The sequence below is a fragment of the Equus asinus genome, chromosome 4, assembly GCF_041296235.1.
Source record: "Equus asinus isolate D_3611 breed Donkey chromosome 4, EquAss-T2T_v2, whole genome shotgun sequence".
In the NCBI taxonomy this organism is placed as follows: Eukaryota; Metazoa; Chordata; class Mammalia; order Perissodactyla; family Equidae; genus Equus; species Equus asinus.
Genome location: NC_091793.1, coordinates 139046163 through 139070816, shown reverse-complemented (window position 1 = coordinate 139070816; position 24654 = coordinate 139046163). Strand labels below are relative to the sequence as shown.

The window sequence follows — 24654 nt, the reverse complement described above, 5'->3', positions numbered from 1 at the left end:
GTAGGGCTTACGTACCTGCTGCAAGAGCCGGTGTTTTGAGAGCAAGGGCATCTTTCCAAATTTCTAGGACGCACACACACAACTTCTTCTCGCTGAAAGGGATGGTGCAGTCAATCTACCAGGACTGTTAGTTACCCTGCCCTGAAGGGGATTCTACCACTGTTTTAACGACCACATAAAAGGGACTGATTACAGGGTCATAAACCAAAACCAAAAAAGTGAAAGCCAGCCCTACATACAAAGTAGTGGGGAGATAAGTATTTCAGAGAAAAGTCAACTTTCTCTGTCGTCTGGCCATTTCCTAGGCATCTGTTGGACACTGTGTTTTCTCAAGTGTCTAACGTGATGTCAGCTTCTGTGGGGTCAACAGAATTGTTCAGGCGAGTTCCCTAACCACAAGAGATTTCTTTTTACTTGGAAGAGATAGAATTAATACTCCTGAAATAATTGGAAAACAATAAATGCTAACCCTCTTACTCAACAGGCATTCAGGGAAAGGAGAGAGCTGCTGGGCCCGAGGAGCAGATGTGCTTACAGAGGAAGCAGAGCTTGAGGGGGACATGAAAGAATAAGGAGGGAAGAGACGGGCAAAGAAGGAGGGGAAGGAAGATGCACAGAGTGCGCAGTGACGTGTACCAGGCCAAGAGGCAGCACAGGCAGAGGGGAATGCGTCAGGAGCAGCACACCCAGGGGAGAAGGATCAAGTACGTGTGGGCACAGCGCTAGCTGGATGGAAGCCTCGGGTGGGCTGGGAACGTGGTTGGATAGGAGAGCTGAAGACCAAGGTCTGGATCCCAGCTGAAGGCACTGGGGAGAGACCCTGGGGCTTTTCTAAGAAGAAATGGGGCCCAGGAAGAATAGTTTAGCACTAGCTGGGGGAAGGGTGAGTGCAGAGAAGGGGCTAGAGAGCCACTCCCCCCATCTCTTGAGGGTGGGAGTTTGAAGTATGCTTTTTTCTTGGAGAAAGAGAACAAAGGGGAAGTTTTAGGAAAGCGTCAAAGAAGGTAAGAGAGAACTGGATGGAACCTTCAGTTCAGGGGGTTACCTCCAGGGAGTAGGGCTGGGGAGCGGGTGGTATATGGGGGGCCTTACATTTGATGTTATAGTCTTTATACACTTCAGGACAACTGTGTGGGTGTGATTTATTTTGCAAAGGCCTCGTATTAGTTTTACAGAAAATTAAAAAATGTAATCCTAAGACGTATGGCGGACTTTAAAAATAATGACGCCACTGACAAATGGGGTAACTGTGAAGGAAGCTGGCCTCGCTTCTGGTAGGCGCAGCTGTGTGCATGCACACACACGCACACACACACTCCCTTCCAGGTCTGATGTGCACAGCACTCATGTCATTCATCAGCTAGTTTCTGTTTCCTGGATCCTTCTTCTTTGGGGGTCTGGAGCTGTTTTCCTCTTACCCCCCTTTCACGGTGTCTCTGCCGTGCTCTCTCTGATTCTTCTACGATCTGGCCTTCACTGCTGGCCCTGGGATGCCATGGTCTACTTGGAGATATTCTGCCAGGTCTGCCTCGAGTTTCTTCAGTCTGAAGTCCCCACTGTCCTTTGCCTCGTACCAGGGCGCCTGGGCTGCTCTGCAATCCATCTTCCACACTTGTCCAGCTCAGCGAGCCTGACTTGCAGACCCAAGTGCTCCAGCGCTGGGGGGTCGGCCCCATCCAGGGCCACACCGACTGCAGCGCAGGGAGTAGATTAATGTCCACACAACGCACGCTCACCAATGGGCCATCAGGCTTTCCAGCTGATTTCATAATTTATAGAAGAGATGGCCCTGCCCCTAGAATATATAGCAGTGGCGTCATAGGTACAAATTAAGAAACTGCAGATAAGTCAAGCCTCAGGACCTAACAGGCCACATGGGTGCCAAGTGGGCAGCGGGCGCTTTGTGATACAGACAGTCAACAGTGGAGAAGCAAAGAGTTATTTATTTACTTGGACTCCAACATGCATGCATGACCCTGCATTAAGAAAGCCCAGGGGAGCATGCATCACGTTTTGTGGGAAGAGCCATAGGGGTGGAAAAGAAGGGGCTGGAAGTGGTGATCTGGCCAGTGAAAACCAAAGCAGAGCAATAGTTTCCTAAAATCAGGTCAAAGCTCTTAATGCAGGACCCTCCCTGTGTTACTTCCATATTGTGCTTTTGATGCTGTCAGCTGAAGAACCCCCAGAGGGATTTTTTTTCCCATAAGTTCTGAACTTTTTCAGAGAAATAATGTGACTATAACATAACAGAATTTTATTTAATGCTTTTTTTCATCAAAGCATGCAAAAATAATTAAGCTAGAAAAAAAATGTCAAGAACTACAAAATCAAAATTTCTGTATGAAATTGTAGGATGAGTAAAACTTAGAGTTTTCCAAAAAAGAAGCCTTTAAATAAAGCAAAATCTGTAAATTTTGAACAACTACCAAATGTATATAGTCATCCTAATCTTAAATATTTTGGTACCTGAAAAAAGACAAAAATTTTTTCAAGTAGGATGAAAGTCTATAATATTTATGAGATTTTTGGCAAAATCAGAAGACTTGACCAAATTCTTTTAGTAATTTTGCAGTTTAGGAAGTAATTTTGTCTTCAAAGAGTTGTTGAGATTCCAGGAAATTCCAGGCACCGTTCCAGCGGCCAGACACTCAAGAAGAGCAGGAGGTCCGGCTCTCTCAAAGGTCGTGTCCTAGTTGGGGAAAGGGACATGGAAGTAAGCACACACTCGAGACAATGCTAGAGCACGAGGCTTCACATGCAGGTGACAAACAGGGTGCTGCGGGAGAGCTCAGGCGGGAGAGGAGGTGGTCAGGGAGGGCTTCACTGAGGTGGTGACACTGGGGCTGTGATTTAAAGGAGGCAAATGAACCAGTCATGTCTGGACCAATGAAAAACATTCCAGGCAGAGAGAATGGTAAGCGGAGGGAGTGGAAGCAGGCTTGTGCTTGTGCTGGGTTTGGGGGAATAAAGGTCGTTAGGGAGACCCTGGCCAGCTCCCAAGGGAGCTTTCTGGCCATCACAAGGAATCTGGATTTTGTTCCAAGTGCAGAAGAAAGCCATTGGAAGGTTTTGAGCAGCAAAGTGATCTGACCGACATGATCCCATTTATATTTTTAAGAGATTACTTTTGCTCCTGGAGGAAAATGGATTGGGGAAGGCAAGAGCTGGAACGGAGAGGCCCAAGGGGGTTGTTGGGGCATCCCAGGGAGAGGGGATGGCAGCCTGAGGAGGTGGCAGGGAGATGGAGAGAGGCGACGTGCCTGGGCAGGTTTGCAGGTAAAGCCAGCAGGCCTTGGACATGGACTGAACAGCTAGAAGAGCAGAATCAAGGATGACTCCCGTGCTGGGGGCCTTAGTAATGGTGGACAGTGGTGTGATGTATGGGGCTGGGACGTCTAATGGAGGATCAGCCTTGAGGAGGATCAGAGCTCTCTTATGAGTCTAGGTTGAGATTCCTATTTAACATCCAAGCGGTAAGCAAGCAGGTGGATCTGGAGCTCAGAGAAGTCTGTGTTTGAGATGTAAATATGGAGACTATCTGTAGGTGGATTTAAAGCCAAAGGTCAGGATAAATTCACCTAGGGACAGAGGGTACACAGACAAGAAGACCCCAAGTACTCCAAAAAACAAAGGTAGGTAGAGAAAGCTCCAGAAAAGGTATAAGTGGGAAAATGGAAAACCCTGAGTGTGTGGTGTTTTAGAAACAAGGAGGGAAGGTGATCAGCATTGTCCCGAGAACCCCTATCGGGTGAAGTCAGAGAGACGGTCCTTGAATGTAGTCACCTGGAAAAGAACAGCTTCGTAAAGGATGAAGCCAGGTAGGCGAAGGATGGATGAGAGGGAAAGGCACAGGTGCAGCACGGGTAGCAACTCATTTGAGGAGTTTGGGGTGAAAAGAGAAACAGGGAAATGGGAGGTTTCTGGAAAAGGAATGCGGGGTCATGGAAGGCTGCAGTTTTTGCTCATTGTTTAAAAGGTACTCAATACAGAACCAGTTAAATAAGTTCTGATACATCTACACACTGGAGCTACACAGCTGTAAAAGAGAATGAGGAACCATGTACCAACTGAGGTGGAAGGATCTCCAACATGTGCTGTGAATGAGAAAGGGAGGTGCAGACAAATGTGTGTACTATGCTACCTTTCCTTTTAAAAGGGAGGAAAGAAAATACATATTTGCGTTTAGCTGCATATTTGCATAAAGCATTTCAAGAAGGATACATCTGACTGTCCACAGGGAGGAGAATGCGGTGATTGGAGTCCACTGGGAAAGGATAGTGCTTTGTAAACCTTTTTATATCTTTCAAAGTGTGAAGGATGTGAATGCATTACCTTTCCAAAAACTAAATAAACAGCCTCTACTAAAGCATGTTTGAGCGATCAAGTAGAGAAAGAGAAACTGTGTGATGGTGCAGGAAAGAGACGATAACTAAGAGGTGACGCCCCGTAGAAGTGAGAGGAGCTGGGTTTTGGAGACCAGCACAGGAAGCCCACTTGGCCATGAGCAAGGACACTGTCTCCTTTCCAACAGAAGGTGCAGGCAGGTTTGTGTGTTCGATGGCGGCAGGATGAGGGTTTTTTGCTCAGATGGTATTTATTTTGTGAGTGGAGGAAGGGCATCAGCTAAGAGTGCAGAGAAATGAAAGAGGTGCGGAAAGTTTCATGGTCTCGAAAGATGGGCTGTACGCCCTTGGGAAAAAGAATATACTTTCTGGGTAAAATTGGATGGTTGCAGATTGAAAGGGAAAGTAGTTAGGCTGGTCGTTTCATATTTCCAGTCACTCTGAGCTGGCCAGGGATGTGTGCAAGGAAGACAGGCGGTTGAGCTCTTGCCATTCTGGGATGACCAGGGTCCAGCAGGGCAGACGTGGAAGATGTTTGCAAGACAGTGATCTGACAGGGACCCTGGAATTTACCTGGATGAACTGGAGAGTGAAGACCAGGATGGGGGATATGGACAGTTAAAAATACGTGGTTTCGACAGATTGGAGGTTTCCAGTACATGGATGAATTGTTGTGATGGGGGATTCAAAAGTAAGTCACCTGGAAGGACAAGGAATGCTGTCCGAGAGCGAAATGTGAAAGGAGTGGAAACAGATCAGAACACAACCAAGGGAAGAGATGACTGAGGCTGATGGAAGAAAACGGTGGAGACAAGGAAGCCAAATACAGACACGCTGGGCCTCAAAGGAGGCCTTGGGATGAAGCAATGGCCTGTGTGGGGCTGGAGAGCAAGACAGTGAGCTGAGAGCTAAAGTCCCTAACGAAGGTGGGGGGCGGGGGTGACTGCTCACAGCTGGAGGGGCGGTGGAAGTCAGGAGTTTCATCAGATCTGCGGTTATTTTTTTTAAAGATTTTATTATTTCCTTTTCTCCCCAAAGCCCCCCGGTACATCGTTGTATATTCTTCTAGTTGTGGCATGTGGGACGCCGCCTCAGCGTGGTCTGATGAGCAGTGCCATGTCTGCGCCCAGGATTCGAACCAACGAAACACTGGGCCGCCTGCAGCAGAGCGCGCGAACTTAACCACTCGGCCACGGGGCCTGCCCCTGAGCTGCGGTTTTTAAAGGAGCAAAGAGAAATGGCTTGAAGCCACAATGGTGGGAGAGGGGGAGGGAGGAAAGACCTACTGAGTGGCTGTGAGGCCCCCGCTGAGGGGACTGCAGGGGCTGCGCTGGCCTCAGGGGACAGGGCGGTCACAGGAGCACTGAGAGAGGAGCGAGAACACTGAGCATTTCCTGCGCAGGCGGGCATTCCAGAGGGCACAGGGATGTGACTGACACATCTTTTTCCCCTGCTCTGACCTCCTTTCTTTCTCACCCAGCCAAACAGCCACCCCTGTGTACCGAGCAAAGGCCCTTATCTTTCAATCGGATCCCTGGCTCACCACAAACTCAGAGGGGTGCCAAGTGGAGGCCAGCCATGGCTCCTTCTTGGTTTCTGGGCATTGAGGACATTACCTAGCAACTCAGAGTTTTCTGGGTGGTGGCAGAATGTGGCCGGAGGGAAAAGAAATTCCACACTAGCCACGTAAGGCAAGGATTATACCACCAAACCATGACCAAAAGTCAAAGATATCAACATTCCCACATGCAAACAGGTACAGAAAACCTACCCCGTGCACCTGGGCCTTTGCACAACAGAAATCTAGGCCTCTGCCCTTGCCCAAAGATAATTAATGCACCTTAGTATTTTAGGCTGAGTTGCCACTGGTGGTGTAGATGCAAGTGGGATGGAAGTGGAACTGGGGGTGATGAAGGGAAAGAAGTTGTTCCCTAATTCTAAAAGCAGAAAGAGGAAACAAGGAGGAATGCCATCACTCCTTCCTGGAGTGGTGGAATCCACAGGTCGTAGGGCTCCCAGGGCCTGAGGAGGTCATTATGGAATGCCCTGGGCCTCTGCACACATACCCCAAGAGCCAGAGGTGCAGAAGGTTATCTGAGGAGCCTCAAGCTTCAGGGGCCCGCCACTGGGGAACTGTACTTTAGAGAGCTTGAGGCCTCAATTGCCCACAAACAAGACAACCGTGAGAGCGGCACTTTCTGCCTGAGGCAACATGAGAACCAGGGAGCTTTTTAAAAACTTACAACCTCTCCCTGTTCTTCCTGTGCCCCAAACCCTGCAATTCTAATAAAATCCCAGAGACCTCACTCCCAAGCCACTCCTTGCTTTACCACTCCAGTAGCTGCATGTATCTTCAACTGGAGTAAATCAAGCGGCTTTGCCCACTTCCCCGGAGGCTCTAGCTATGGTACGAGCCGTAACCTCTAGCGGACAATGTTCTGAGTTCAATTTCTTTCTAGACCACCTGGCTTTCCTCTCTTTCAAGGTCACAGACTCATCTTTGTGGCCAACTTTAGACAATTTTAAGGCCAAGCAGAACGAGATAAGAGAATCTAGTTCACAGTGGATGCTCAAGAAGGGCAGTTTTCCTTCCTCCATTTTCGTGTCTTTCCCTGTCTTGGGGCATTCTCACGAGCACGGTCTCGGCATTTCCCGCACCCACTATTCTTTCTGACCCTCTCACTGTTGCTAAGGGGACGTGCAGAAGCGGAGGAAGTTTTCTTCCCTTCCTCTCTCAGCAATTAACCTGTTGAAGCCGCAGGGAGCAGAGAGCAGGATTCACTGTAACGGTTAAATATAAAATGTAGGAGCACGTCAGAGGTGAGATGCTGACTCCCACCCACAAGTTAGAACTGAAACATGTCAGCAATTATTGAGGGGGGCTTTGGTTGGGGTAAGGCTGTGGGGTAGACTTGCCACCAAATGGTATGGCCCCAGCTCTTGATGGTTCAGGAAGAGGTCAGCTCTGTAACAGGCAGAACACTCCAGGGATGCGGGAGGAAGAGACCGTGCAGGACTGCACTTCTGCCACAGGATCAAAAAGACGTGGAACACTCTCAGCCTTGGGTTACTCAGACAAGAGGGTCCCTCATGTTCTTTTGGTCTCTGTGGGCGCCACTCTGGTCCCACAATGATCGGACCAAGTACAACCGCCTCCACAAAGGATTGGATGGCGGAATCCCAGCTCACCATCCCTAGGGACTGGTCATGTCAATTTCCCCACTCTTGGGGCAGGAGAAAGTATGGCTTTAGGCGAGAGTGACATGATTGGCTTAAGGGATTGGTCATCTTCCAGGGCAATGAGGCCTTTCTCCTAAGTTCTAGCACTTCCTTCAGGCAGAATGCTTTCCTAAAAATAAAAGACAGCAAAATCTAATGGGAGGAAATTGAGCCTTGTATTATTGCAAGGTGCTCAGCCGGCTACTGCACTGATTGTCTGGACAGGCACGTGGAGGGGCTGGGGTGTGGCCAACTCTAACGCCCATGACAACCCTTGCTGATCACAGCTTCCGAACTAGCCCTGGCCCAGTGGACGACGGAACGGATGCTGCTCAGGAAACACCTCTTGTCCCCCATGCTCTTCCCAGCACATGTGAAAATGCTAAACACTCACTCTTCATGTGCTTTGCTGTAGGCTTATTCTCTCTGATTTGGTAAAACTGAAATGTCATTGAAGTGACCGTGATTTTCACTGAGAAGAGATAACGAGTAGAAGGTATGTGTGTTGATTTTGGTTTGGAATAAGCAGTAAACAGAGCTTCCAACACAAGGACTCTAAATGAGGGCTTTGAATCTAAAAACCATGTGATTCCCATTACAATCAACTGGAGACCTGCTTGTGCGTCTACACCCGGGTGATGGCAGTACGGATTCCAGAACTAGCTCATTAGACAGCCACTTCAATCTTCCCCCCAGAAATGTGGAAATTGTACAGCTGATTAGATCATGGGTCTCAGGTAGCAAAGAAAAACATGAAATTTAGTTGACTGAATCTATAAGCAGTTTGACTTTCTTCATAAGAAAAGTCAGGAAAATTCAAGGAAACTCCAGTGTAGCTTTTTGGTATCTGACAGCCATGGAGCACATTTTTCTACTCCAAGAGTTAGACGCATGGAGTACAAAAGCAAGGGGAATAGCTGATGTGAAAGCTTCCCATAACGAGCCAACATTTCCCCCAAGATTGAAAAAAAAGGTACCACTTAATGATACATGACGTAACTCCCACCCTTGGCAAAGCAATATTTTAAAACTAAAATTATATTATAATTAGCCTTTCAAAAGTGTGAACACTTCAATATAGGAGGCCATTATTAATCCAAGCGCTGCTGCTGCAAAGCATGTTCCTCCCACACGTGTAACTTAATTAAACAGAGCCTCTCCTTCCAGCCATCAGACCGTCATGAAGAACAGGCTCCCACTCACAGATAACGGAGAGATGGATCTCGCTATGACTTCGCACGTCCAGACAAAATTATCTAAATGTCTTCCTTGTTCTTTCTTCTGGCAATTTCTATTTCAAACACAGATTTGCTTCTACTTTATAGGATTTAAAGTTCAAGCACTACCCAGGACAATTCTAATGAAAATTAAATGTCGGTTGATATAATGGTTTGTGTCATTCTTCATACAAAGATCTCAAAAAACTCTTGCTTCCTTATAGAGCTGGGAGGTTTGGTAAGTGCTAAGAATAATTACACAGTGATACTGTGATTTCAAGGGCACTGACAGAGGATAACAAATAAAAGCAACAGCCTCTCAGAATCTTCTCTCTTCTTTAATGCACTATAGGTCCGGCGGCATAAATTCAAAAGCCTGGAGAAGCAGGCGGGTGGCTGGAGTGGTGAGGATGGCTGGTGTGGAGTGGGGGGTGCGGTAACTGGAGAACGCGTGCTCTGTCTAGATGCGCAGGTTGCACAGCTCATGCACATCCTTGTCTTGCCTTCACAAGGGTCAGGGTTGCTGGATCATCTGATGCTTCAGGAGAAGAAGGGAATTCCGATCTTTAGATGAAATCTTTTGATTTTTTTTTCAAAAAAAATGTGGCACCTAATTAAAAATTTAAAAGCCCTAGGTGGGCCAAAGCAAACAACATACAGACCTAAAGCCACCTTTGGGGACCACTGTTGACTAAGACTTTGATCTGCTTTGCCTCCTAAGAAGGGAGATGTTTATCAGTCAGGCGTGTCTTGGAGTAAATCCATAGTCTGAGAAGACACTTGGAGGAGGAGAGGAGGTGTCCTCCGAATAACGGGAGGAGTGTGTGTGACGGTGCTAAGCCTCAGAAGTCAGTGGAGAGGGCCTATTACAATTAAAAGATGCAAATCACAGAGATGTCACGGGCACAATTGCACAGAAAAGAGAGCTAAGGTCCACCTCTGCATTCTCGTTGTGTAGGTTTGGCATCGCAGGACCACAGTTGACACTGGGGATTTTGAAGACACAGGCACTCCCTGGGCACTCATGCTTCCATTGGCTTGCCTTGGTGTCCAACAGCAAGCATCTGAAACTCAGGGGCTTTCTCTCAGCTTGGACAGAGTGCCAGAGAGTTGATCCAGTCTGACCCCCAAAGAACAGCCTTCAGACAATAACACACGGAGTGGGAGCGTTCACACTTGGACTTCCCCGCTTTCAGGAGGATCACTCCGCATTATCTGCAGAGCTCCCCCAGCACCGAGCCCCGAGCATGCACAGTGGTAACCTGCTCCATGAAGCATTCTGCTGTCTCTCTTCCCGTCTTAGCTCCCCACACCCTTCCTGGTACTTCCTGGGATCATCTCCCAAACCTCTTAAACTCACATCCATGTCTCAGGTTCTCTTCTGGGGGAACCCAAGCTAGGACCCTGCACTGCCATGAAACATCTCCTGGGGGTCTTGCTTGTCTTAGCCGACCTCAGGCCTTGGAAGAGATTTTTATGTGACTTGAGCAGGTAGTACCATATTGTCTTATCTACAAAACTGGGATCATTCTATAAGAGCTGCCACTCCAAGCTCAAAATATTGTTATGAGGATCAAATAAGATAATGTTCCTAAGCGTGCTTTGTATGCTGGAGAGTGTTACACAAATGCTGTTTTTATAACTCTTCTTGTTAGGAAGAGCCGATGATGGTACGTCTCCAGGAGCAAAGGTGGGAGTGGGGCAGGGCGGGGGCAGATGGGGGGGAAGAGCCAGCAAGGTGAGGTGCTTTGCTGATCTGTCTGGTGAGTCTCAGAACAAAAATGTCTGGCTGCATGTGGCAGCTTTATTAGATGCTTTCAAATTTACGACACCGCAACAAGGTCGATCAGTCCACGGAGTTGCGCTGTGGAGGCCTGAACTATTTACAACACATTTAATGTGTTTGGAGGCTGAGTTATCGTTCCCATGACTGGAGGAAGATGAGAGTGGCCGACAGAAGGAATAAAACTGCAGCTTTGCAGAGAATTTCATCTGCATAAACTACAGCGACTATTCAAACAATGAAGTATTTAGTATCTATGAGACTATTTATAGCAGGAAATTAATGGGTCTTTTATATCTGATTTAACGGCCTTTTAAAGAGAAAAACTATAATTGCAGCACAATCAAAGGAAAGAGTGATATTTACAGGTTGAATGACGATTAACTACTGAAAGAAGGAGACACATTTTTCTACAGCAGTTTTGACGGTTGAGGTAGCCTTGAGCTGCGGCTGGAAATAAATAACTTATTTTCCTGTGTAAAGCTGCATGCTTTACACACTGCAGGCAGCAGGCTTGTGCTTGTTGCCTCTTATGGCAGCTGAACTGTCCTTTCAGATTTTCTGTAGTAGAGTGTGGTTCCAGGTGATTCTCTCCTCTTTCCCCCTGCTGCTAGGTATGCCAGTATTGTTCATGAACATAGGCATATTTCACAGCATCATTGGCCTCTACCCACTAGAGGCCAGCAGCACAACCCCCCAGTAGTGACAACCAAAAGTGTCCCCAGACATTGCCGATGTCTCCTGGGGGAGCGTGTGTGCACAACTGCTCCTTGTTGAGCACAACTGCTCTGTGGAACGTGGAGTGGTCGCAAGGTGTGTTTAAGAGTTCTCAAGATGTGAAAATAGGCAAGTTTCCATTAAATAAATGAAAATCAAGGATTTCTCTCACTTCGGGCTCCTTGGAGTGTATCGAGCACATGTTTGAGAGACAGAGGGCTTGATGTGACTGCTGACTCTTCCAGGCCCCCGTGTGGTTTCTGAACAATACTGATTCTTCATCTGTAATGCGGCACCTGCCCTCAGAGGGTTGTATGAGGATTAGAATAGAACAAGAATGATAGTGAGCATTTACTATGTTCTAGGTCCTAGGTGTTTTAAATGAATTAATCCACGTAATGCCTATAACAACCTATGGGTTGGGTGCTACCGTTATCCCCATTTCACAACTGAGGGACTGAGGCAATTTGCCTGAGGTCATACAGCCGTCCGGGCCAGAGTTGGAATACACACCCCAACACTGTGGCTTTTGAATGTCCCTCTCCACCTTCAGCCCACACTCCCCCTCTAAGACTGAATGTACGGAAGCACTTTGTAAAAGTCAAAGCCAGAAATCCATCGTTAGTAGTCTTCCCACACATGCCCAGACCTCTGTCCCTCAGGCTGAAACATCTGAAGCATCTTAGCAAGGAGCCTCTCTCGTGATGTTTTCTGTTTGCATTATTCACTTTCCAATTCTACAGGTGTAAATTCTATGCATCCTTTGAGGCCCAGCTCAAATGTCAGCCCCTCCAAGGAGCTTTCCTCTGAATTCTTCTTAATTTCTGCCCCAAGTGCTTTATCCCTCCTTGGAGCTCCTTTGCACTAATTTTATGGAACTCGTCATTCTCTATAGCAGTGACACCTATGTGACCTCCCCCGCCCCCAGCAGCAGACTCCTCATGTTGGTCAGGGGCCCTGTCAGTGACAGCCCCCAACAATGGCTAACGTGGAGCCTCGTCATTGTATGTATTGAAAGTGGAGTATTTCTAAATTAATGGATGGATTGACTGGAGCACGGGCTTGAGTAACAATAATTTCCACCTGTAATCATTTTTCTCTGTTTTACAGGTGAAGCACCTGGGGTGGGGAGCAGTCATCTAAGGGGAGCCTTCAGACTCTGCTCCTACCCACAGCAGCCTGGAGACACAGATCCCGCAGGCACCTTCGTGGTGCAGAGATTAGCTGAGTGTAGCTGCTTGCATGAAACAGTGAGTGAATTCTGCTGGGTGGGCAATTGGTAAGAAGAGGGTCCTTAAAGTTGTCATCTACTGACTGCAACTCTCTCTTCAAACCAGGGTCCATTGTCTGACTTTTGTTGTTGCTGTTGGTCAGGGCATCGCTGTGCAGCATCGCCTTGCTCTGATTGATGATTTTCCATAGATGTTGAAAAATATCTCGTTGATCAGATTTTACCAACTGTTCAGGCAAGAGATCATGAAAGGAGGGACTGCTGACACGGGCCTGATTACTTTACTTACAAAACTTTTTGTAGCTGTCATGATCTGGGCTTTGCTCCCGTGCTCTGCAGTGTCAGTTTCTGAGAGAGATTGAGCGGGGCTGCCGAAGTCGTTCTTCTTTGTCCCATGCTGCACTCATTATTGAGTTTGTACCCAGGGCGCCATTCATCTCTCGTGGCAGCACTGCTGCCATGCTGGCTTCTCTCATGCCAGACCCAGTCCCAGGGAAGTTTAAGGAGGTCTTGTTAGAGCAGAAGGGAAGGTGGTTAGGGAATGAGAGCAATTAGCTTGAAGATGTGTGATCAGGGTGTCAGCCTAGTCAATTGTCACAAGGACTGGGAGTCAGAGGCCTCCACAGCTGGAGATGCGCTGAGTCAGCTCGCCTGAGATCACTACGTGTTTTTTAGACACACTTTTGGTTGACCTTTATTCCAGATTCTGTTTTTAAAGGAGGGAATTCCACAAGGATTCTTTACTAAGGAGAAGCAATAGCTGTGTTTGATTTATTGGTGATATACAGGGTTTTTTAAAAATCACAATCTCACTGCATCCTAATCCAAAATATATTAATATCATCACACACACAATATAACAGGAAAGATTGTGGTTAAAATGGCATTGCCTCATGAACTCTTTCTTCCCTTTTCTATCTGCAATAGCCGTGGGGCCAGTGGAAGCCTGAAAGCAGAAGCCAAGTCTCTATCAATTGCCTTATCGTTTGCTGAGTCTCCATGAGACCAGACTTCATGATGCAAGGGGCAGAAAGCATGTAATTGCTGCTGCTGATGCAAGAGGCAGAAAGAGCCCCCCTTTGATGCATTGACCCATGTTTGAGCATGCAATTAGAAAAACCCTTCTCTCACTCATATGATGAGCAAGTGGGAGACAGTTGTGACAGGAAGAAAATGAATACCTAACTCTTAGCTGTCCTATCTGGGGAACTTGGCTTGATTTTCTCCCCCAGGCACAGCAGTATTGGGAAAAAATAACTCAGAAACTTGACAAGATTTTTTAAAAGGTTTATTTGTTGCGAGAAATCAACTTTCCTTCTATCTCTGACTTTTCACACCACATTGAATTCAGAACACAGCCCCTGTTTAAAAATAATACTTCTTCAGAATAGAAAAATAAACTTGCCTGTGCATGGAACATTTCCAAAGATAGAACATGAACAAACAGGTTTTTAATTTCAGGTGGAAAGTAGACCTTTTGGCCCAAATTTAATTGCAGATAAGAAACTCTCATGTCTAGGACTTAACTAGCTACCGCCTAATGAGGGCTTATTTTAAATACACAAATTAAACACAAGTTATTTATTTATAGAGGAAATGGATAATTAAGCACGTACAACATGCAGCTACATCTAGAGAGCTCAGTTTTCCAGAAATTAAGTAGCTGAGGCCGTTTTAACCATCATCTTGTACCTCAGGATTATGCTGTCCTGCCAACAAGTGGCCCTCGACTGCTTCCCAGGTGAAAACTGACAACCGGAAGGGCTGGCCCCGCCCAGTGCTGGGTGGAGCCGTGCTTCCCGACAGCTCCCAGCCGCTGAGAGTTTAGTCCTCATGAACTGCATCTTCACCCGTAAGACTTTCTATTCCAAAGAGAAAGAGTCTGACTTCCTCTGCTTTCTACTCTGCTGGGTTTTGAAAATTGGAAGCACATTGTTCAATTAAGAACCAATTAACGTGACATTCCAGCATGAAAGAAGTGTTAGGCAAGAGGAACCCACTGCAAACTAATCAGCTTAAAGTTTCATTGACTCACAAGCTGCTGTTTCTTAAAGGCCCATGAGGGCTTTGCATTTATACCCCCTTGGGTTCTGGGGACTTGATGGAGTTCATAAACGATGTAGGGTCAAGTAGAGTCAGGAGCACAGGGCGACCTTCCCAGAGTGGCCCAATTTCTGCAAAAGTGTCACCTGCTTGGTGTACTCTTTCTTTCACATTGGTACTGTCATTACTTCAAAACTGATGCTCCTGTTTGCCACGTGACTCAAAAGATAAATAGCAGCCAGAAACTCGGAGGGCATGGATTACAATCCAGTTCCCTCCAGCACAGGTTGTGCTGTGAATTTCGGTTTCCTCATCTCGAAAATCGACGCAACAGGATCTCTTAAATGCAGCTGAGTTGCTGTGTCACTTGCTACCAGAGAGGAACGAGCCCTGGTTTTTTGAATAAACGCCAGCCTCAGCAATTAGTCCATCAACTTAAATTCTTCTTGCAGTTTCAATTAGATTGAGAACCCTCCCTTGTTTCCACTCAGGCTGTTGTGCAACGTTTATGCAAGGCTCACAGCTGTCTTATTCCACCCCAGAGAGAGCTCGCTCAGCGCCGCCTGCGCCCCCAGTTCATAAAGCACTCTGGATCCGGCCGTGAGAGGCACTCCTGCGTCGCAAGATGGTACTTGTTCGTAGGAAATACGCTCTGGTGAGAAGGCAGGCGTGATTATGCTCTTGTTAACAAGTCACTCACACTCTAGTCGCATTCACTGGACCAACAACCGGTTGAAAACCAAGGAACTTGGAGTGGCAGATTTTGTAGGGGAAGTTTTTTAATGTCCAAAGATTTTGTAAGAGAAGAAAGCACCAAAAATGGAAGTTCACAATCTCTCAGTATCATCTCCCATTTCAAAAGGAATGTGCCAGAAGATATTCTATACAGTTGTTTGACAGATTTATTTATTTTTAACTTCATTTAAGGCAGCTTTCCAAATAACATTCTAAAAGAAATAGCTTCACCAACATTCTAGTCTGACCCAGAGAGCTACGTTTGATTCCCTTTTCCTTTACTCTCTCCGTTTCCATCTCCATTTTCTCTTCCAGCCATACCCACTTCCTTGCATGATGCTGAGAGACCTCAAATACTGCCTTCAGCAAAGCTTCCTCAGAATCCCCCTCTTAACATCTCTGTTGCTTAATGTCCATGTGACAATATGTTCCCTGCTCTGAGCCAGAGAGCCCAGCCCTGGTGCCTCCCTGACCCAGGCTCCGGTGACCGCTGGCACTGGGTGGGGTTTGGTCAATGGGATGTGGGAGGAGAGAGAGAGTGATATGTCTTCCTTCGTCTCTCCCTGCCTTGCGTCACTGTATTGGAAGCGGTTTCATTCCTCTGTGACTACAGCTCCTCGTCCAGAGTTCCAGCCCTGACACAGCTCTCCTTGTCCTCACCTGTCCTCCTTTCTAGAGGCAGTAAGGAATTTCTCTGGTGCCAGTCTCCGGCTGCCTCCACCTTGCTTAGTTGCTCACTCCCGTGCACACCTGTGCAATCAGTCCTTTCAGGGAAGCGGTTTGAGCTGGCTTTGGAGGCCTGCTAGGATTCTGGATCTCCCCACTCCCACCTCACATACACATAAGAGGACAGACAAATGAAGGTACAAAACTATGTTGAATGCACATGGGGCTTACTACCTGATTTGAATGGATTTCCTGCCTGAGTTCTCTCAGGGTCTGAATATACGAGCTGTGATTTCTGTTCTTAGTAGTCATATAACGCAACTTCTGTCACATGGAAAAATTAATCAGCAAGGAATACTACTTTATTCGGGGGTTACGTTGATATAACGGTGGCAACAGAGTAACGTTTAAAATGGTGGGAAAATTATGGTTAGACATGTTCAGATACTTTAATGACAGTAAAGGTGCAATGTTAGCCAAAATGAAATTTCTGCTCATTTTTAAAATAATGAATGTCTTTTCTATTTATTTATCGTAACCTAGTGATGCTAGGAGCTCTCTTGAGGATTAAGCCTAATTTCAGTATACTCCCAAAGGAGTCCTATTAATTTAAAAGGCAGTGGGTATTTAGTGAGAGAACTCAACTCTACAAAGTATAAATTTGCTCTCATTACATCATAAAGAATGTAAGATATTTTTTAAAATGGTAACCAAATATTTGTAGCTTGTATGCTTCCTTTCTCATTACAACATTTGTCACAAAGATGAATTAACGTTGTGCCATTTTCTGTTCTCATTACAATCTTGGTCCTGAGATGAAATATTGGATGTTTAATGTTCTTATGAATTATAGCAGAAAACTGTACGATGTTGACCTTTTTAATATTCTGGTTTCTGACTGGCTGGCATTTCGTCCCCTCCTCTTCCTGCAACAATTCCTACTAATGTGAAAGACAGGCTGGGGAGAGGCAGCCAATGAGAGAGCAGAATATTAAAAAGGTCAACGGAGTGCAGTCTCTTCTATAAATTCAAAAAAATTTATTAAGACATTAAAATTCAAATACTATAACTCATACTTATGAACAAAATATGTAATTCATATTTGTGAAAAATAACCATGTTTTGAGATCTTTTATCAGTGTGATAAAGGTACAACATAATTATTCAAGACTAAAAATAATCTAAGTATTTTATATTACAATAGATTGAGAATATTTTTTAAAATCACAAAGTTACTAAACACGAACATAAAGGTCACTTTCTTCTCTTTCCTGATGTTAAAAAAATTGTATTATTTCTTCAGCAATAGCACTAATATCCACAGATAACTGGAAATGAGGAAATTTATTCTGAGTGGTTGTAATGTTATTCACTGTTTAAAGAATTCTTAATTTAGATTTTGGCAAATAAAAACCAAAAACCATTTTAGATTCTAGATTCCTGTTCACTATTTTATCTAGCACATTTTAATTGTTCAATAAATATTGGCTGGTTGAACGTATGTGCGGGAAGGGAAACAGCCTCTCAAGTCGTAACTGAGCTCCCGTTCTTTTTGGAGGGGCGTGTGGATCTCTGTGAACAGCAACAACGAGGTAAGGGATCCTGAGGAACCACTGAGCTCACGGCCACTGGCGTGCTGTTCCTCCCACAGTACCTGACATAAAGCGCACCTTCAAGAACGCTGCCGAATGAATAGGAGACAAAGAGGAAGCAAGAAAGCGGAAAACCGTGCTCTCCACAGCCTGAGGACTGCGGCCACGCCCGGCTGCACTCCAGTCTGTTCAGCATTTTTGCCTTTTCTGAATTGCCTCCCCAGTTATACCCCCCCATTCTCCCTCACATGATGGTCACATGATCTCGGTTGACAAACTGAGTTTCTTTCTCCTTCCAACCTGTGTTGGGTGAGGTGGGCATTTAATGCCATCGGGGCTGATGCCAATCCACACTGAGGGACTGATGGGAATGCTAAGGGACAAAAGGATTGCTCACTTTCTCCTGGCTCCCTGTCTGTGCGGACAGAACATCCCCGGTGCTTCCTGTGGCCATCTTTGCCACCAAAGAGAAAACAGCTGCAGAATGAAGCCAACAGAGGAGAAAGCAAAGTTAATAGATGAAGAGAAGGAGAGAAAAGAGTGTGGCATTATCTGAAGGCCTGGATCGGGCCTTACCTAAAGCTAGTGCCAGCTCTTGAATATCTCAATTATTAATTAATTCCCTTTTTGCTCATGCTAATTGAAGCTGAGTATCTGTCACAATGGGAAGACTTTTAACTATGGAGTTATTGCAAAGGTTTGTAAGAACCATGTGGACCCCAAGCATTAAATGAATACTGAATAATGCATACAACTATTTTTGACTGAGTGCGGATGCTTTGATCAATAAATTACAAATGTATATGAACCCAGAGCAACTTTGTTATTATTTAATTAGTGTACACTAAACCTATTAGAATATGTGGACTCTGTAAAATTATTCTACACTCAGAGAAGGCCTTCATACTTAAAGAGATGGGGAATCGCTGATAGAAGGAACCTTTTAAAAAGCTGACCTGTGATCTATTAGTGCGAGAGTTCTCCTAAGACCTAGCTCAGTGTCTATGATCCCAGAACATGGATGCAGGCCTCGCTGGGTCTATAAGTCGATCATTAAACATTTATCATTATTTACAATATGCATAGCACTCCACGAGGTGCTAAGGCAAGTCCAATCTCATGGCTGCCTTCCAGAAGCTTAAAATTCAGAGGGGAGTACAAAGCACACACACGTGATGGGCAAACCCACACCACGATGCCAAAATAACTTGTAAGGGAACAACAGTGCCAGCCACGTTTCTCGAGGAAGGTAACACTTGGCTATTTTGCACATAAGAATGCCAAAATGGCAAAAGATTGATCCTAAGGGGGTACACGAGAGAGGGAGATGGTTACGACTAACTCCTGTTTTCTGTGGGTGAATCAATTCCAAGCGCCCTCCTAGAAGCCTGCCGTCCTGAGGGAGGAGGCTGTCCTCGCCGTGGTCCACGTGTCCCCCCGCCGCAGGCTTGGCCTTCGCTTTGCTGTCGTGGACACGTCTCCACCCACTTCCTCCACCTATTTCAAGTCCCTCTCCAGCATCACGCATTTCGCTGGATAATATTGTTGGCCCTGACCTTCTCTAGCCTGCCCTCTGCCTCTGGACGCTGAATGTTAAGAACCGCATCAAATCACCCCAGCTCTCTGGGTCCCCTGGCTGCTGGCTGGGCTCAGCCAGTGGGAGGCTCCGCGGGGCACAAGAGGCGGAGGGGCATGGGATGGGGGTGCTTCCTCCCCTGGCTCCCTCCCTGTTGGGTCGCTGCAGGTGGGTGGCATCCTTCCACCAAAAGCCACGACTACTTTCCCTGAGGTCTGGCGGTGCCCCTTCCTCTTGCCTCTTTTAGGCTGAGGGGTGTAATGGGCCCCCACAGTGGGTACCGTCACCATCCCTTGTCGGTTTTCCCTGACTCTGCCATACATTTGTCAATCACCCCTTCATTCACCTCTCTCACTGATATGCTCTGTTTTCAAATCCTGTCCTAAGGGTCCTTCACTGCCCCCTAGTTGAAGTGACCACGGCTTCCTTCGTCCCCACTCTTGTTCTTGTTCCCCTTGAATCGTGGCACTGGTCATCCTTCCCTGACCACACTGGCTCCCATGTTCTTCTCCTCCGTGGTCTGGAAGTTCCTGGAGAGCAGACTGTGCCTCCTCCCCAGTCTTATGGCCCATAGCAGGCACTGAAAGGCTGAAGGGATGAATGAACGAATGAACAGGGGAGAATACTGCCCTTGTCAAAGCCAGCGTAGCAGACGTTCCTGTTAGAGTCCCAGGAAGGCCACAGCGATGTGGAGGGTCTTCCCACAGCTTCCTCATGCTGACTTCTAGTCAAGGGTTGACCACACCCGCTTACCAGCCTTAGAGTCAGTTCTGTCTCACTCAGATTCTAGTTAATTGATTCAAATCCAAATTGCCAAACTCAAAAGATAAAGATTTTTATAATAAAATAATTCCAGGTTAATGGTTGATGGTAAAAACTATGATGCCAAATAGCAGTTATTTTTCCCTGAGTTTTATTATGAAAAATTTCGACCATAAAAACTTTAAAAAAATGGGACATCCTTACACTCACCACCTAACTTTAATAACTATTAACATTTTTCCATATTTGTATCATTTAACCATCTATGTTCATATGTGTTCTATATGTGTACACGTATATACATCAATAATATCTTTTGCTGGATCTTTGAAAATAGGCTGAAATGTCATTAACACCTCACCCTGACATCCTCCTGCAGGTGTCTCCTGGGACTCTGCCTCATCTAGTCACCACGCCACCAGCATCAGAGCTAAGAACACCGGCAGTCATTCCTTCACAGCATCTTATGCATGTCGATGCTGTGTGCTTGCCAGCCAGACCTGGGAGTACGGGCACCTTTGGCCCCCGGAGCTGCTCTGTTTTAATCTCAATTTTGTCTGGCCTGCAGGCTTTTTTCTAAATGTCGATATCTGTCAGCTTTTGCTGCCACCGTTGAGACCCACAAATAACTGTGCACACATCTGCGAGTCGGGCAGTAAAGGGAACTCCTTCTGGGCTTCTCCGGAAGCTCCTCCTCCGGGGTGAGGCCAGGGCAGCCTAAGACAGCGGGAGGCGCATTCTCAGCGAGAAGGAGCCTTAGATCTTTCTCCTTATATTTCTTTATCTTTTTCCTAATCCTGGCCAGAATATCTTTCTTTCTCTGGGCTGGAATTTATTTCTATCTTTTTTTGAAAGAAAGGGGAGAGAAACATCTAGATGTAAAAGATGCCCCTCGAGTGGAACTTGTAAAAGAATCTCCAGGGCCCCCGCTGGGAGGCCGCCCGGCCCCTCTCTCACTGACACCCACGCCCGACGGGGTCCTGCTGAAACGCGCGCCTTATTTGTTGTATCACTCAAAAAGTTTTAGGTCCCTCATTCTTATTTACAAAAAAGAAAGTGAAGTTCCTGAACTAACAAAATATAGTTGTTTTGATTGATTTTTTTTCCCTCCCCTTGTCGATCAGTTGACCAGCTATTTTTAAAAAAAGTTCTTCACTCTTTGCCTGAAATAATGACATGGCATGCGGAAATCGAGGTCTGAGGGCTGCTTGGTGAGTACTGACCAGCACGAGGGGAAGTGGACGGTCTTCCGGGATCTCCACTATGTTAAGATGCGCCAAGCACACTGGAGGGGTGGGCAAGGCCCCGGGGCCGTCTCCTCTTCCCTTCTCCCTTTACTGACAAGCGGGTGTTTCTCCCCGCTCTCTGCTTCTTGTGGGGCCTCCAGCTGTGGGCCTCCCCGACAAAGACCCCACTGGGATGGCAGGACAGCCATTCTCTCCATGGTGCTGGCTGCCGTTACACCCTTCTGTTAACACCACCTCCTCCTGGTTCCCTCTGCTCTCTGCCATTGCTGATCTCTGCGAGGGACCTCACCATCCCGTTGTCTTCACAGCTCCTCCATAGTGTGCAGCTAGCTTCCCACATTGGAGATGCCCTGTCGAGATGTTTGTGTTTCCTTAGCTGGACCCTAAGTCACATATCTTCCCAGTAGAGCCACCTCCCAGCTTAATGTAAGAATGGTCAGGACAAATTCAAAAGAAACACCAAGTTTCTTCCTAAGTCCGTAAGTGCCCAGTTTGTGTGAGGCCTGGGGTGTAGACAGAGGGGAAGCAGAAAACAATGTCCCTATTTTCAGGAGCTCACAATATAGTGGAGGAAATAGATCAGCACGTAATTTTAATGCATCATGATATATGCTGTGAGGACACAGAAGATATGTTCAAAACACTGTCCCAGTTTTGTTTTATTGTTTCCTGGGTAACTTTGCGGCTGTGGCTGAGGGAAAGGGCAGTAGCCAAGAGCCATGGGAACTGCGCTCCAGGCTAGCTCCATTACCCCTCACTAGCTGTGTGGCCCTGGGCAAGCCGTTGACCTCTCTGGCCTGCATTTCCTCATTTATAAGGGGGAGCATCCAAGCTGTCTTTCAGATTGCAAACATTCTTACTCTGACCTTTTCAATCCCTCATTTAACAATTCTCAGAGCCCACAGGCACTTATTTTAAAGTTCTTTCTAAAGGGCATGACTGAGGCGTGACTCACCCCGTTCAACCCAGGAGTCCTGCTTCTCCCATCCAGCACACAGCACAGGAGAACAAGCACATACACTCGCATGCACACACTTTGCCACTGTTCCCCATCACCTCTAAGTCCTAGGTTGTCCAGGAGCCTACTGGGGGGATGCGCAGTTAGCAACCTACACAATGTGACACAGCAAGCATTACCATCTGAGAGTCAGTCGAGGAGCTGGAGGGGGATGAGGAGCGGGTCCCCCGCTCTGGGCTCCGCACACCCGCTGGGATGCCTCCAGCTTGAACAAGCACAGGTCTCTCTGGCTGAGTTCTTCACAGGCACCTCCGTGATGCCTTAAATGGCCCTTGAGTGAGGGCTCCGTTTCAGGCGGGACAAAGCAGCTTCTTACAGTCAGGGAGCTGTAGAGGAAATCAGCCATTTAATTTGTTTTTAAAAGTACTTTCTCACTGATACGCTTTTTTAGTTACTACATCACCTGAAAAATATCTCTTAATCAGTTAAACTTATTGTCCTTGAATATTTAATTCCTGCCAATGTACAAGTTAAATAATCTCTTCCAAATACGCTGCTTCTGGCTGTTAGACTTACAGAGGGGCCTCGCAAAATGTCTCTTTGCAGAAGCACGCTGACACCTTTGCCAGTGGCCAACGGCCCACAGGAGGGCATTTCCAGCCCTGTCCCACCACAATATTGTTACCGGTGCTGGAGGCACAGTGGCAACAGAGCAGACAGAGATTCACAGCCATGTAAACAGAGGGAAGGAAATCTCGACTGGAGAAAAGTGCAGTGACTTTTAAGTATTTTAAGACAGGCGTTAAAAGAAAGAAATTTTAAATTTGCCATATTATTCTCAAGAGAGTTATGATTTAAAATGTATTTCTTAAAACAAGCTTGCAGATATATGGAAAAAATTGTGCTTCACCTCTACTGAATGCTCAACAAAAACCAGGTTTAGGGGCTGGCCCTGTTCTCGCCCTCCACTTCGGCAGCCTGGGGTTCGCTGGTTCGGATCCAGGACACAGACCTTATCAAGCAGCACTTATCAAGCCATGCTGAGGAGGCATCCCACATAGCACAACTAGATTATACAACTGTGTGCTGGAGGGCTTTGGGGAGAATAAGAAGAAGGAAAAAAAAAGAAGATTGGCAACAGATGTTAGTTCAGGGCCAATCTTCTTTGCCAAAAAAAAGTAACAAAAAGCAAGCAAAACCACCAAGTTTAAATTCTAGCAGCAAACTGACCTTCAGAAATGATGGGTTTGAGCACTGTGAGCTGTAGGCATCCAGCCCCTTTGCTGTGTCTTCTGTTGTAAAGAGGGATTACATGCACTTCATGTGGCAGACCAGGCTCTCCCTTTGGGCGCAGAAAGTGGGTTTCACATCACCGGAAGATTTTGGTATTCTTTCCCCAGATTGTCTTTAGGCTTGTGCTCAGCATGGAAGGGCCCCCCCGGCCTCCCTGGTCCCCTTTCCCACGGCCCTAGAATCTGTGTCCTTCACTTCCTGGCAGTGACCAGCCACTGGGTTTCCCATGTGTCTTTGTGAAGGCAGTGAATGCAGAGGAGGGGCCTTGGGGACCGAGGGCAGCTTTCCCAGTGGCACGGCCTCTGCTCCCCACTCCAGGCCCTCTGCCAAGGGCACTGGGGCAGCAGTGTGACTGAACCTGGCCTCAGATGTGCAAGAATCGCCCTGCCCCAGCCCCCCACCCCCATCCCCTGCCACAGCAGCACCAGGCTACTGGAGCCAGTCCTCTGCCCTTAAAACTATGTGTGGAGACAGCAAGGACTAGCTGGGTGCCTAGCTCCTGCAAACTCTGCCGCTACACCCTGTGCCTTTCCAGGTGTAGCAAGGGCCAGGACTGCACCCTGCACGCAGTCATGTTCACACTGGCGCTCTCCACCAAGGGCGTTCCTCAGCACATCTTCAGCTTCTAATTGCTGGTGTGCTCTTAGCCACGGTCTCACTTGAAATAACAGAAGGTATGAATGTATCTGTTAAAAACTAGTTTGGCTGTGTACACCAGAAATATTTCCAATGACAGTGCCTTACACACAACAGAAGTTTAATTTTTGCTCATGTAAAAGGATGTCGACACTAACTCAGGCTGTTTGTAGCTCATTTCTCTGCCATTCTTAGAGTGTGGGACTAGGAAGTCTTTTTTTCTTTTTTGACAATTAGCCCTAAGCTAACACCTGCCACCAATCCTCTTCTTTTTTTTTGCTGAGGAAGCCTGGCCCTGAGCTAACATCCATGCCCATCTTCCTCTATTTTATACGTGGGATGCCTGGCACAGCGTGGCTTGATAAGCAGTGTGTAGGTCTGCACCCAGGATCCGAACCGGTGAACCCTGGGCCACTGAGGTGGAATGTGTGAACTTAACTGCTGTGCAACTGGGCTGACCCTGGGACTAGACAGTTTTTAAGCTTTTTGGTCTCAGGACCCCTTTCACCCTTAAAAATTATTGAGGTTCCCTAAAGAACTTTTCTTTATGTGGGTTACTGTATTAGAAATTAAAATGGAAATTTCTTACACATTTATTTAATTTGTTTTAAAATAACAATAAACCCTTGCATGTAA

The 24654-nt window shown here is 46.7% G+C and overlaps 1 long non-coding RNA gene across 1 annotated transcript; it reads right to left on the bottom strand.

The window, feature by feature from the left end:
* Positions 1–13815: 13815 nt before the first annotated feature.
* On the bottom strand, positions 13816–23571 carry LOC139045147 (uncharacterized). Its single transcript, XR_011503012.1, has 3 exons — positions 23320–23571; positions 23000–23183; positions 13816–22475 (listed from the first exon to the last, which is right to left on the bottom strand). It is a non-coding gene; the product is annotated as an uncharacterized lncRNA (long non-coding RNA).
* Between the last annotated feature and the right edge of the window lie 1083 nt (positions 23572–24654).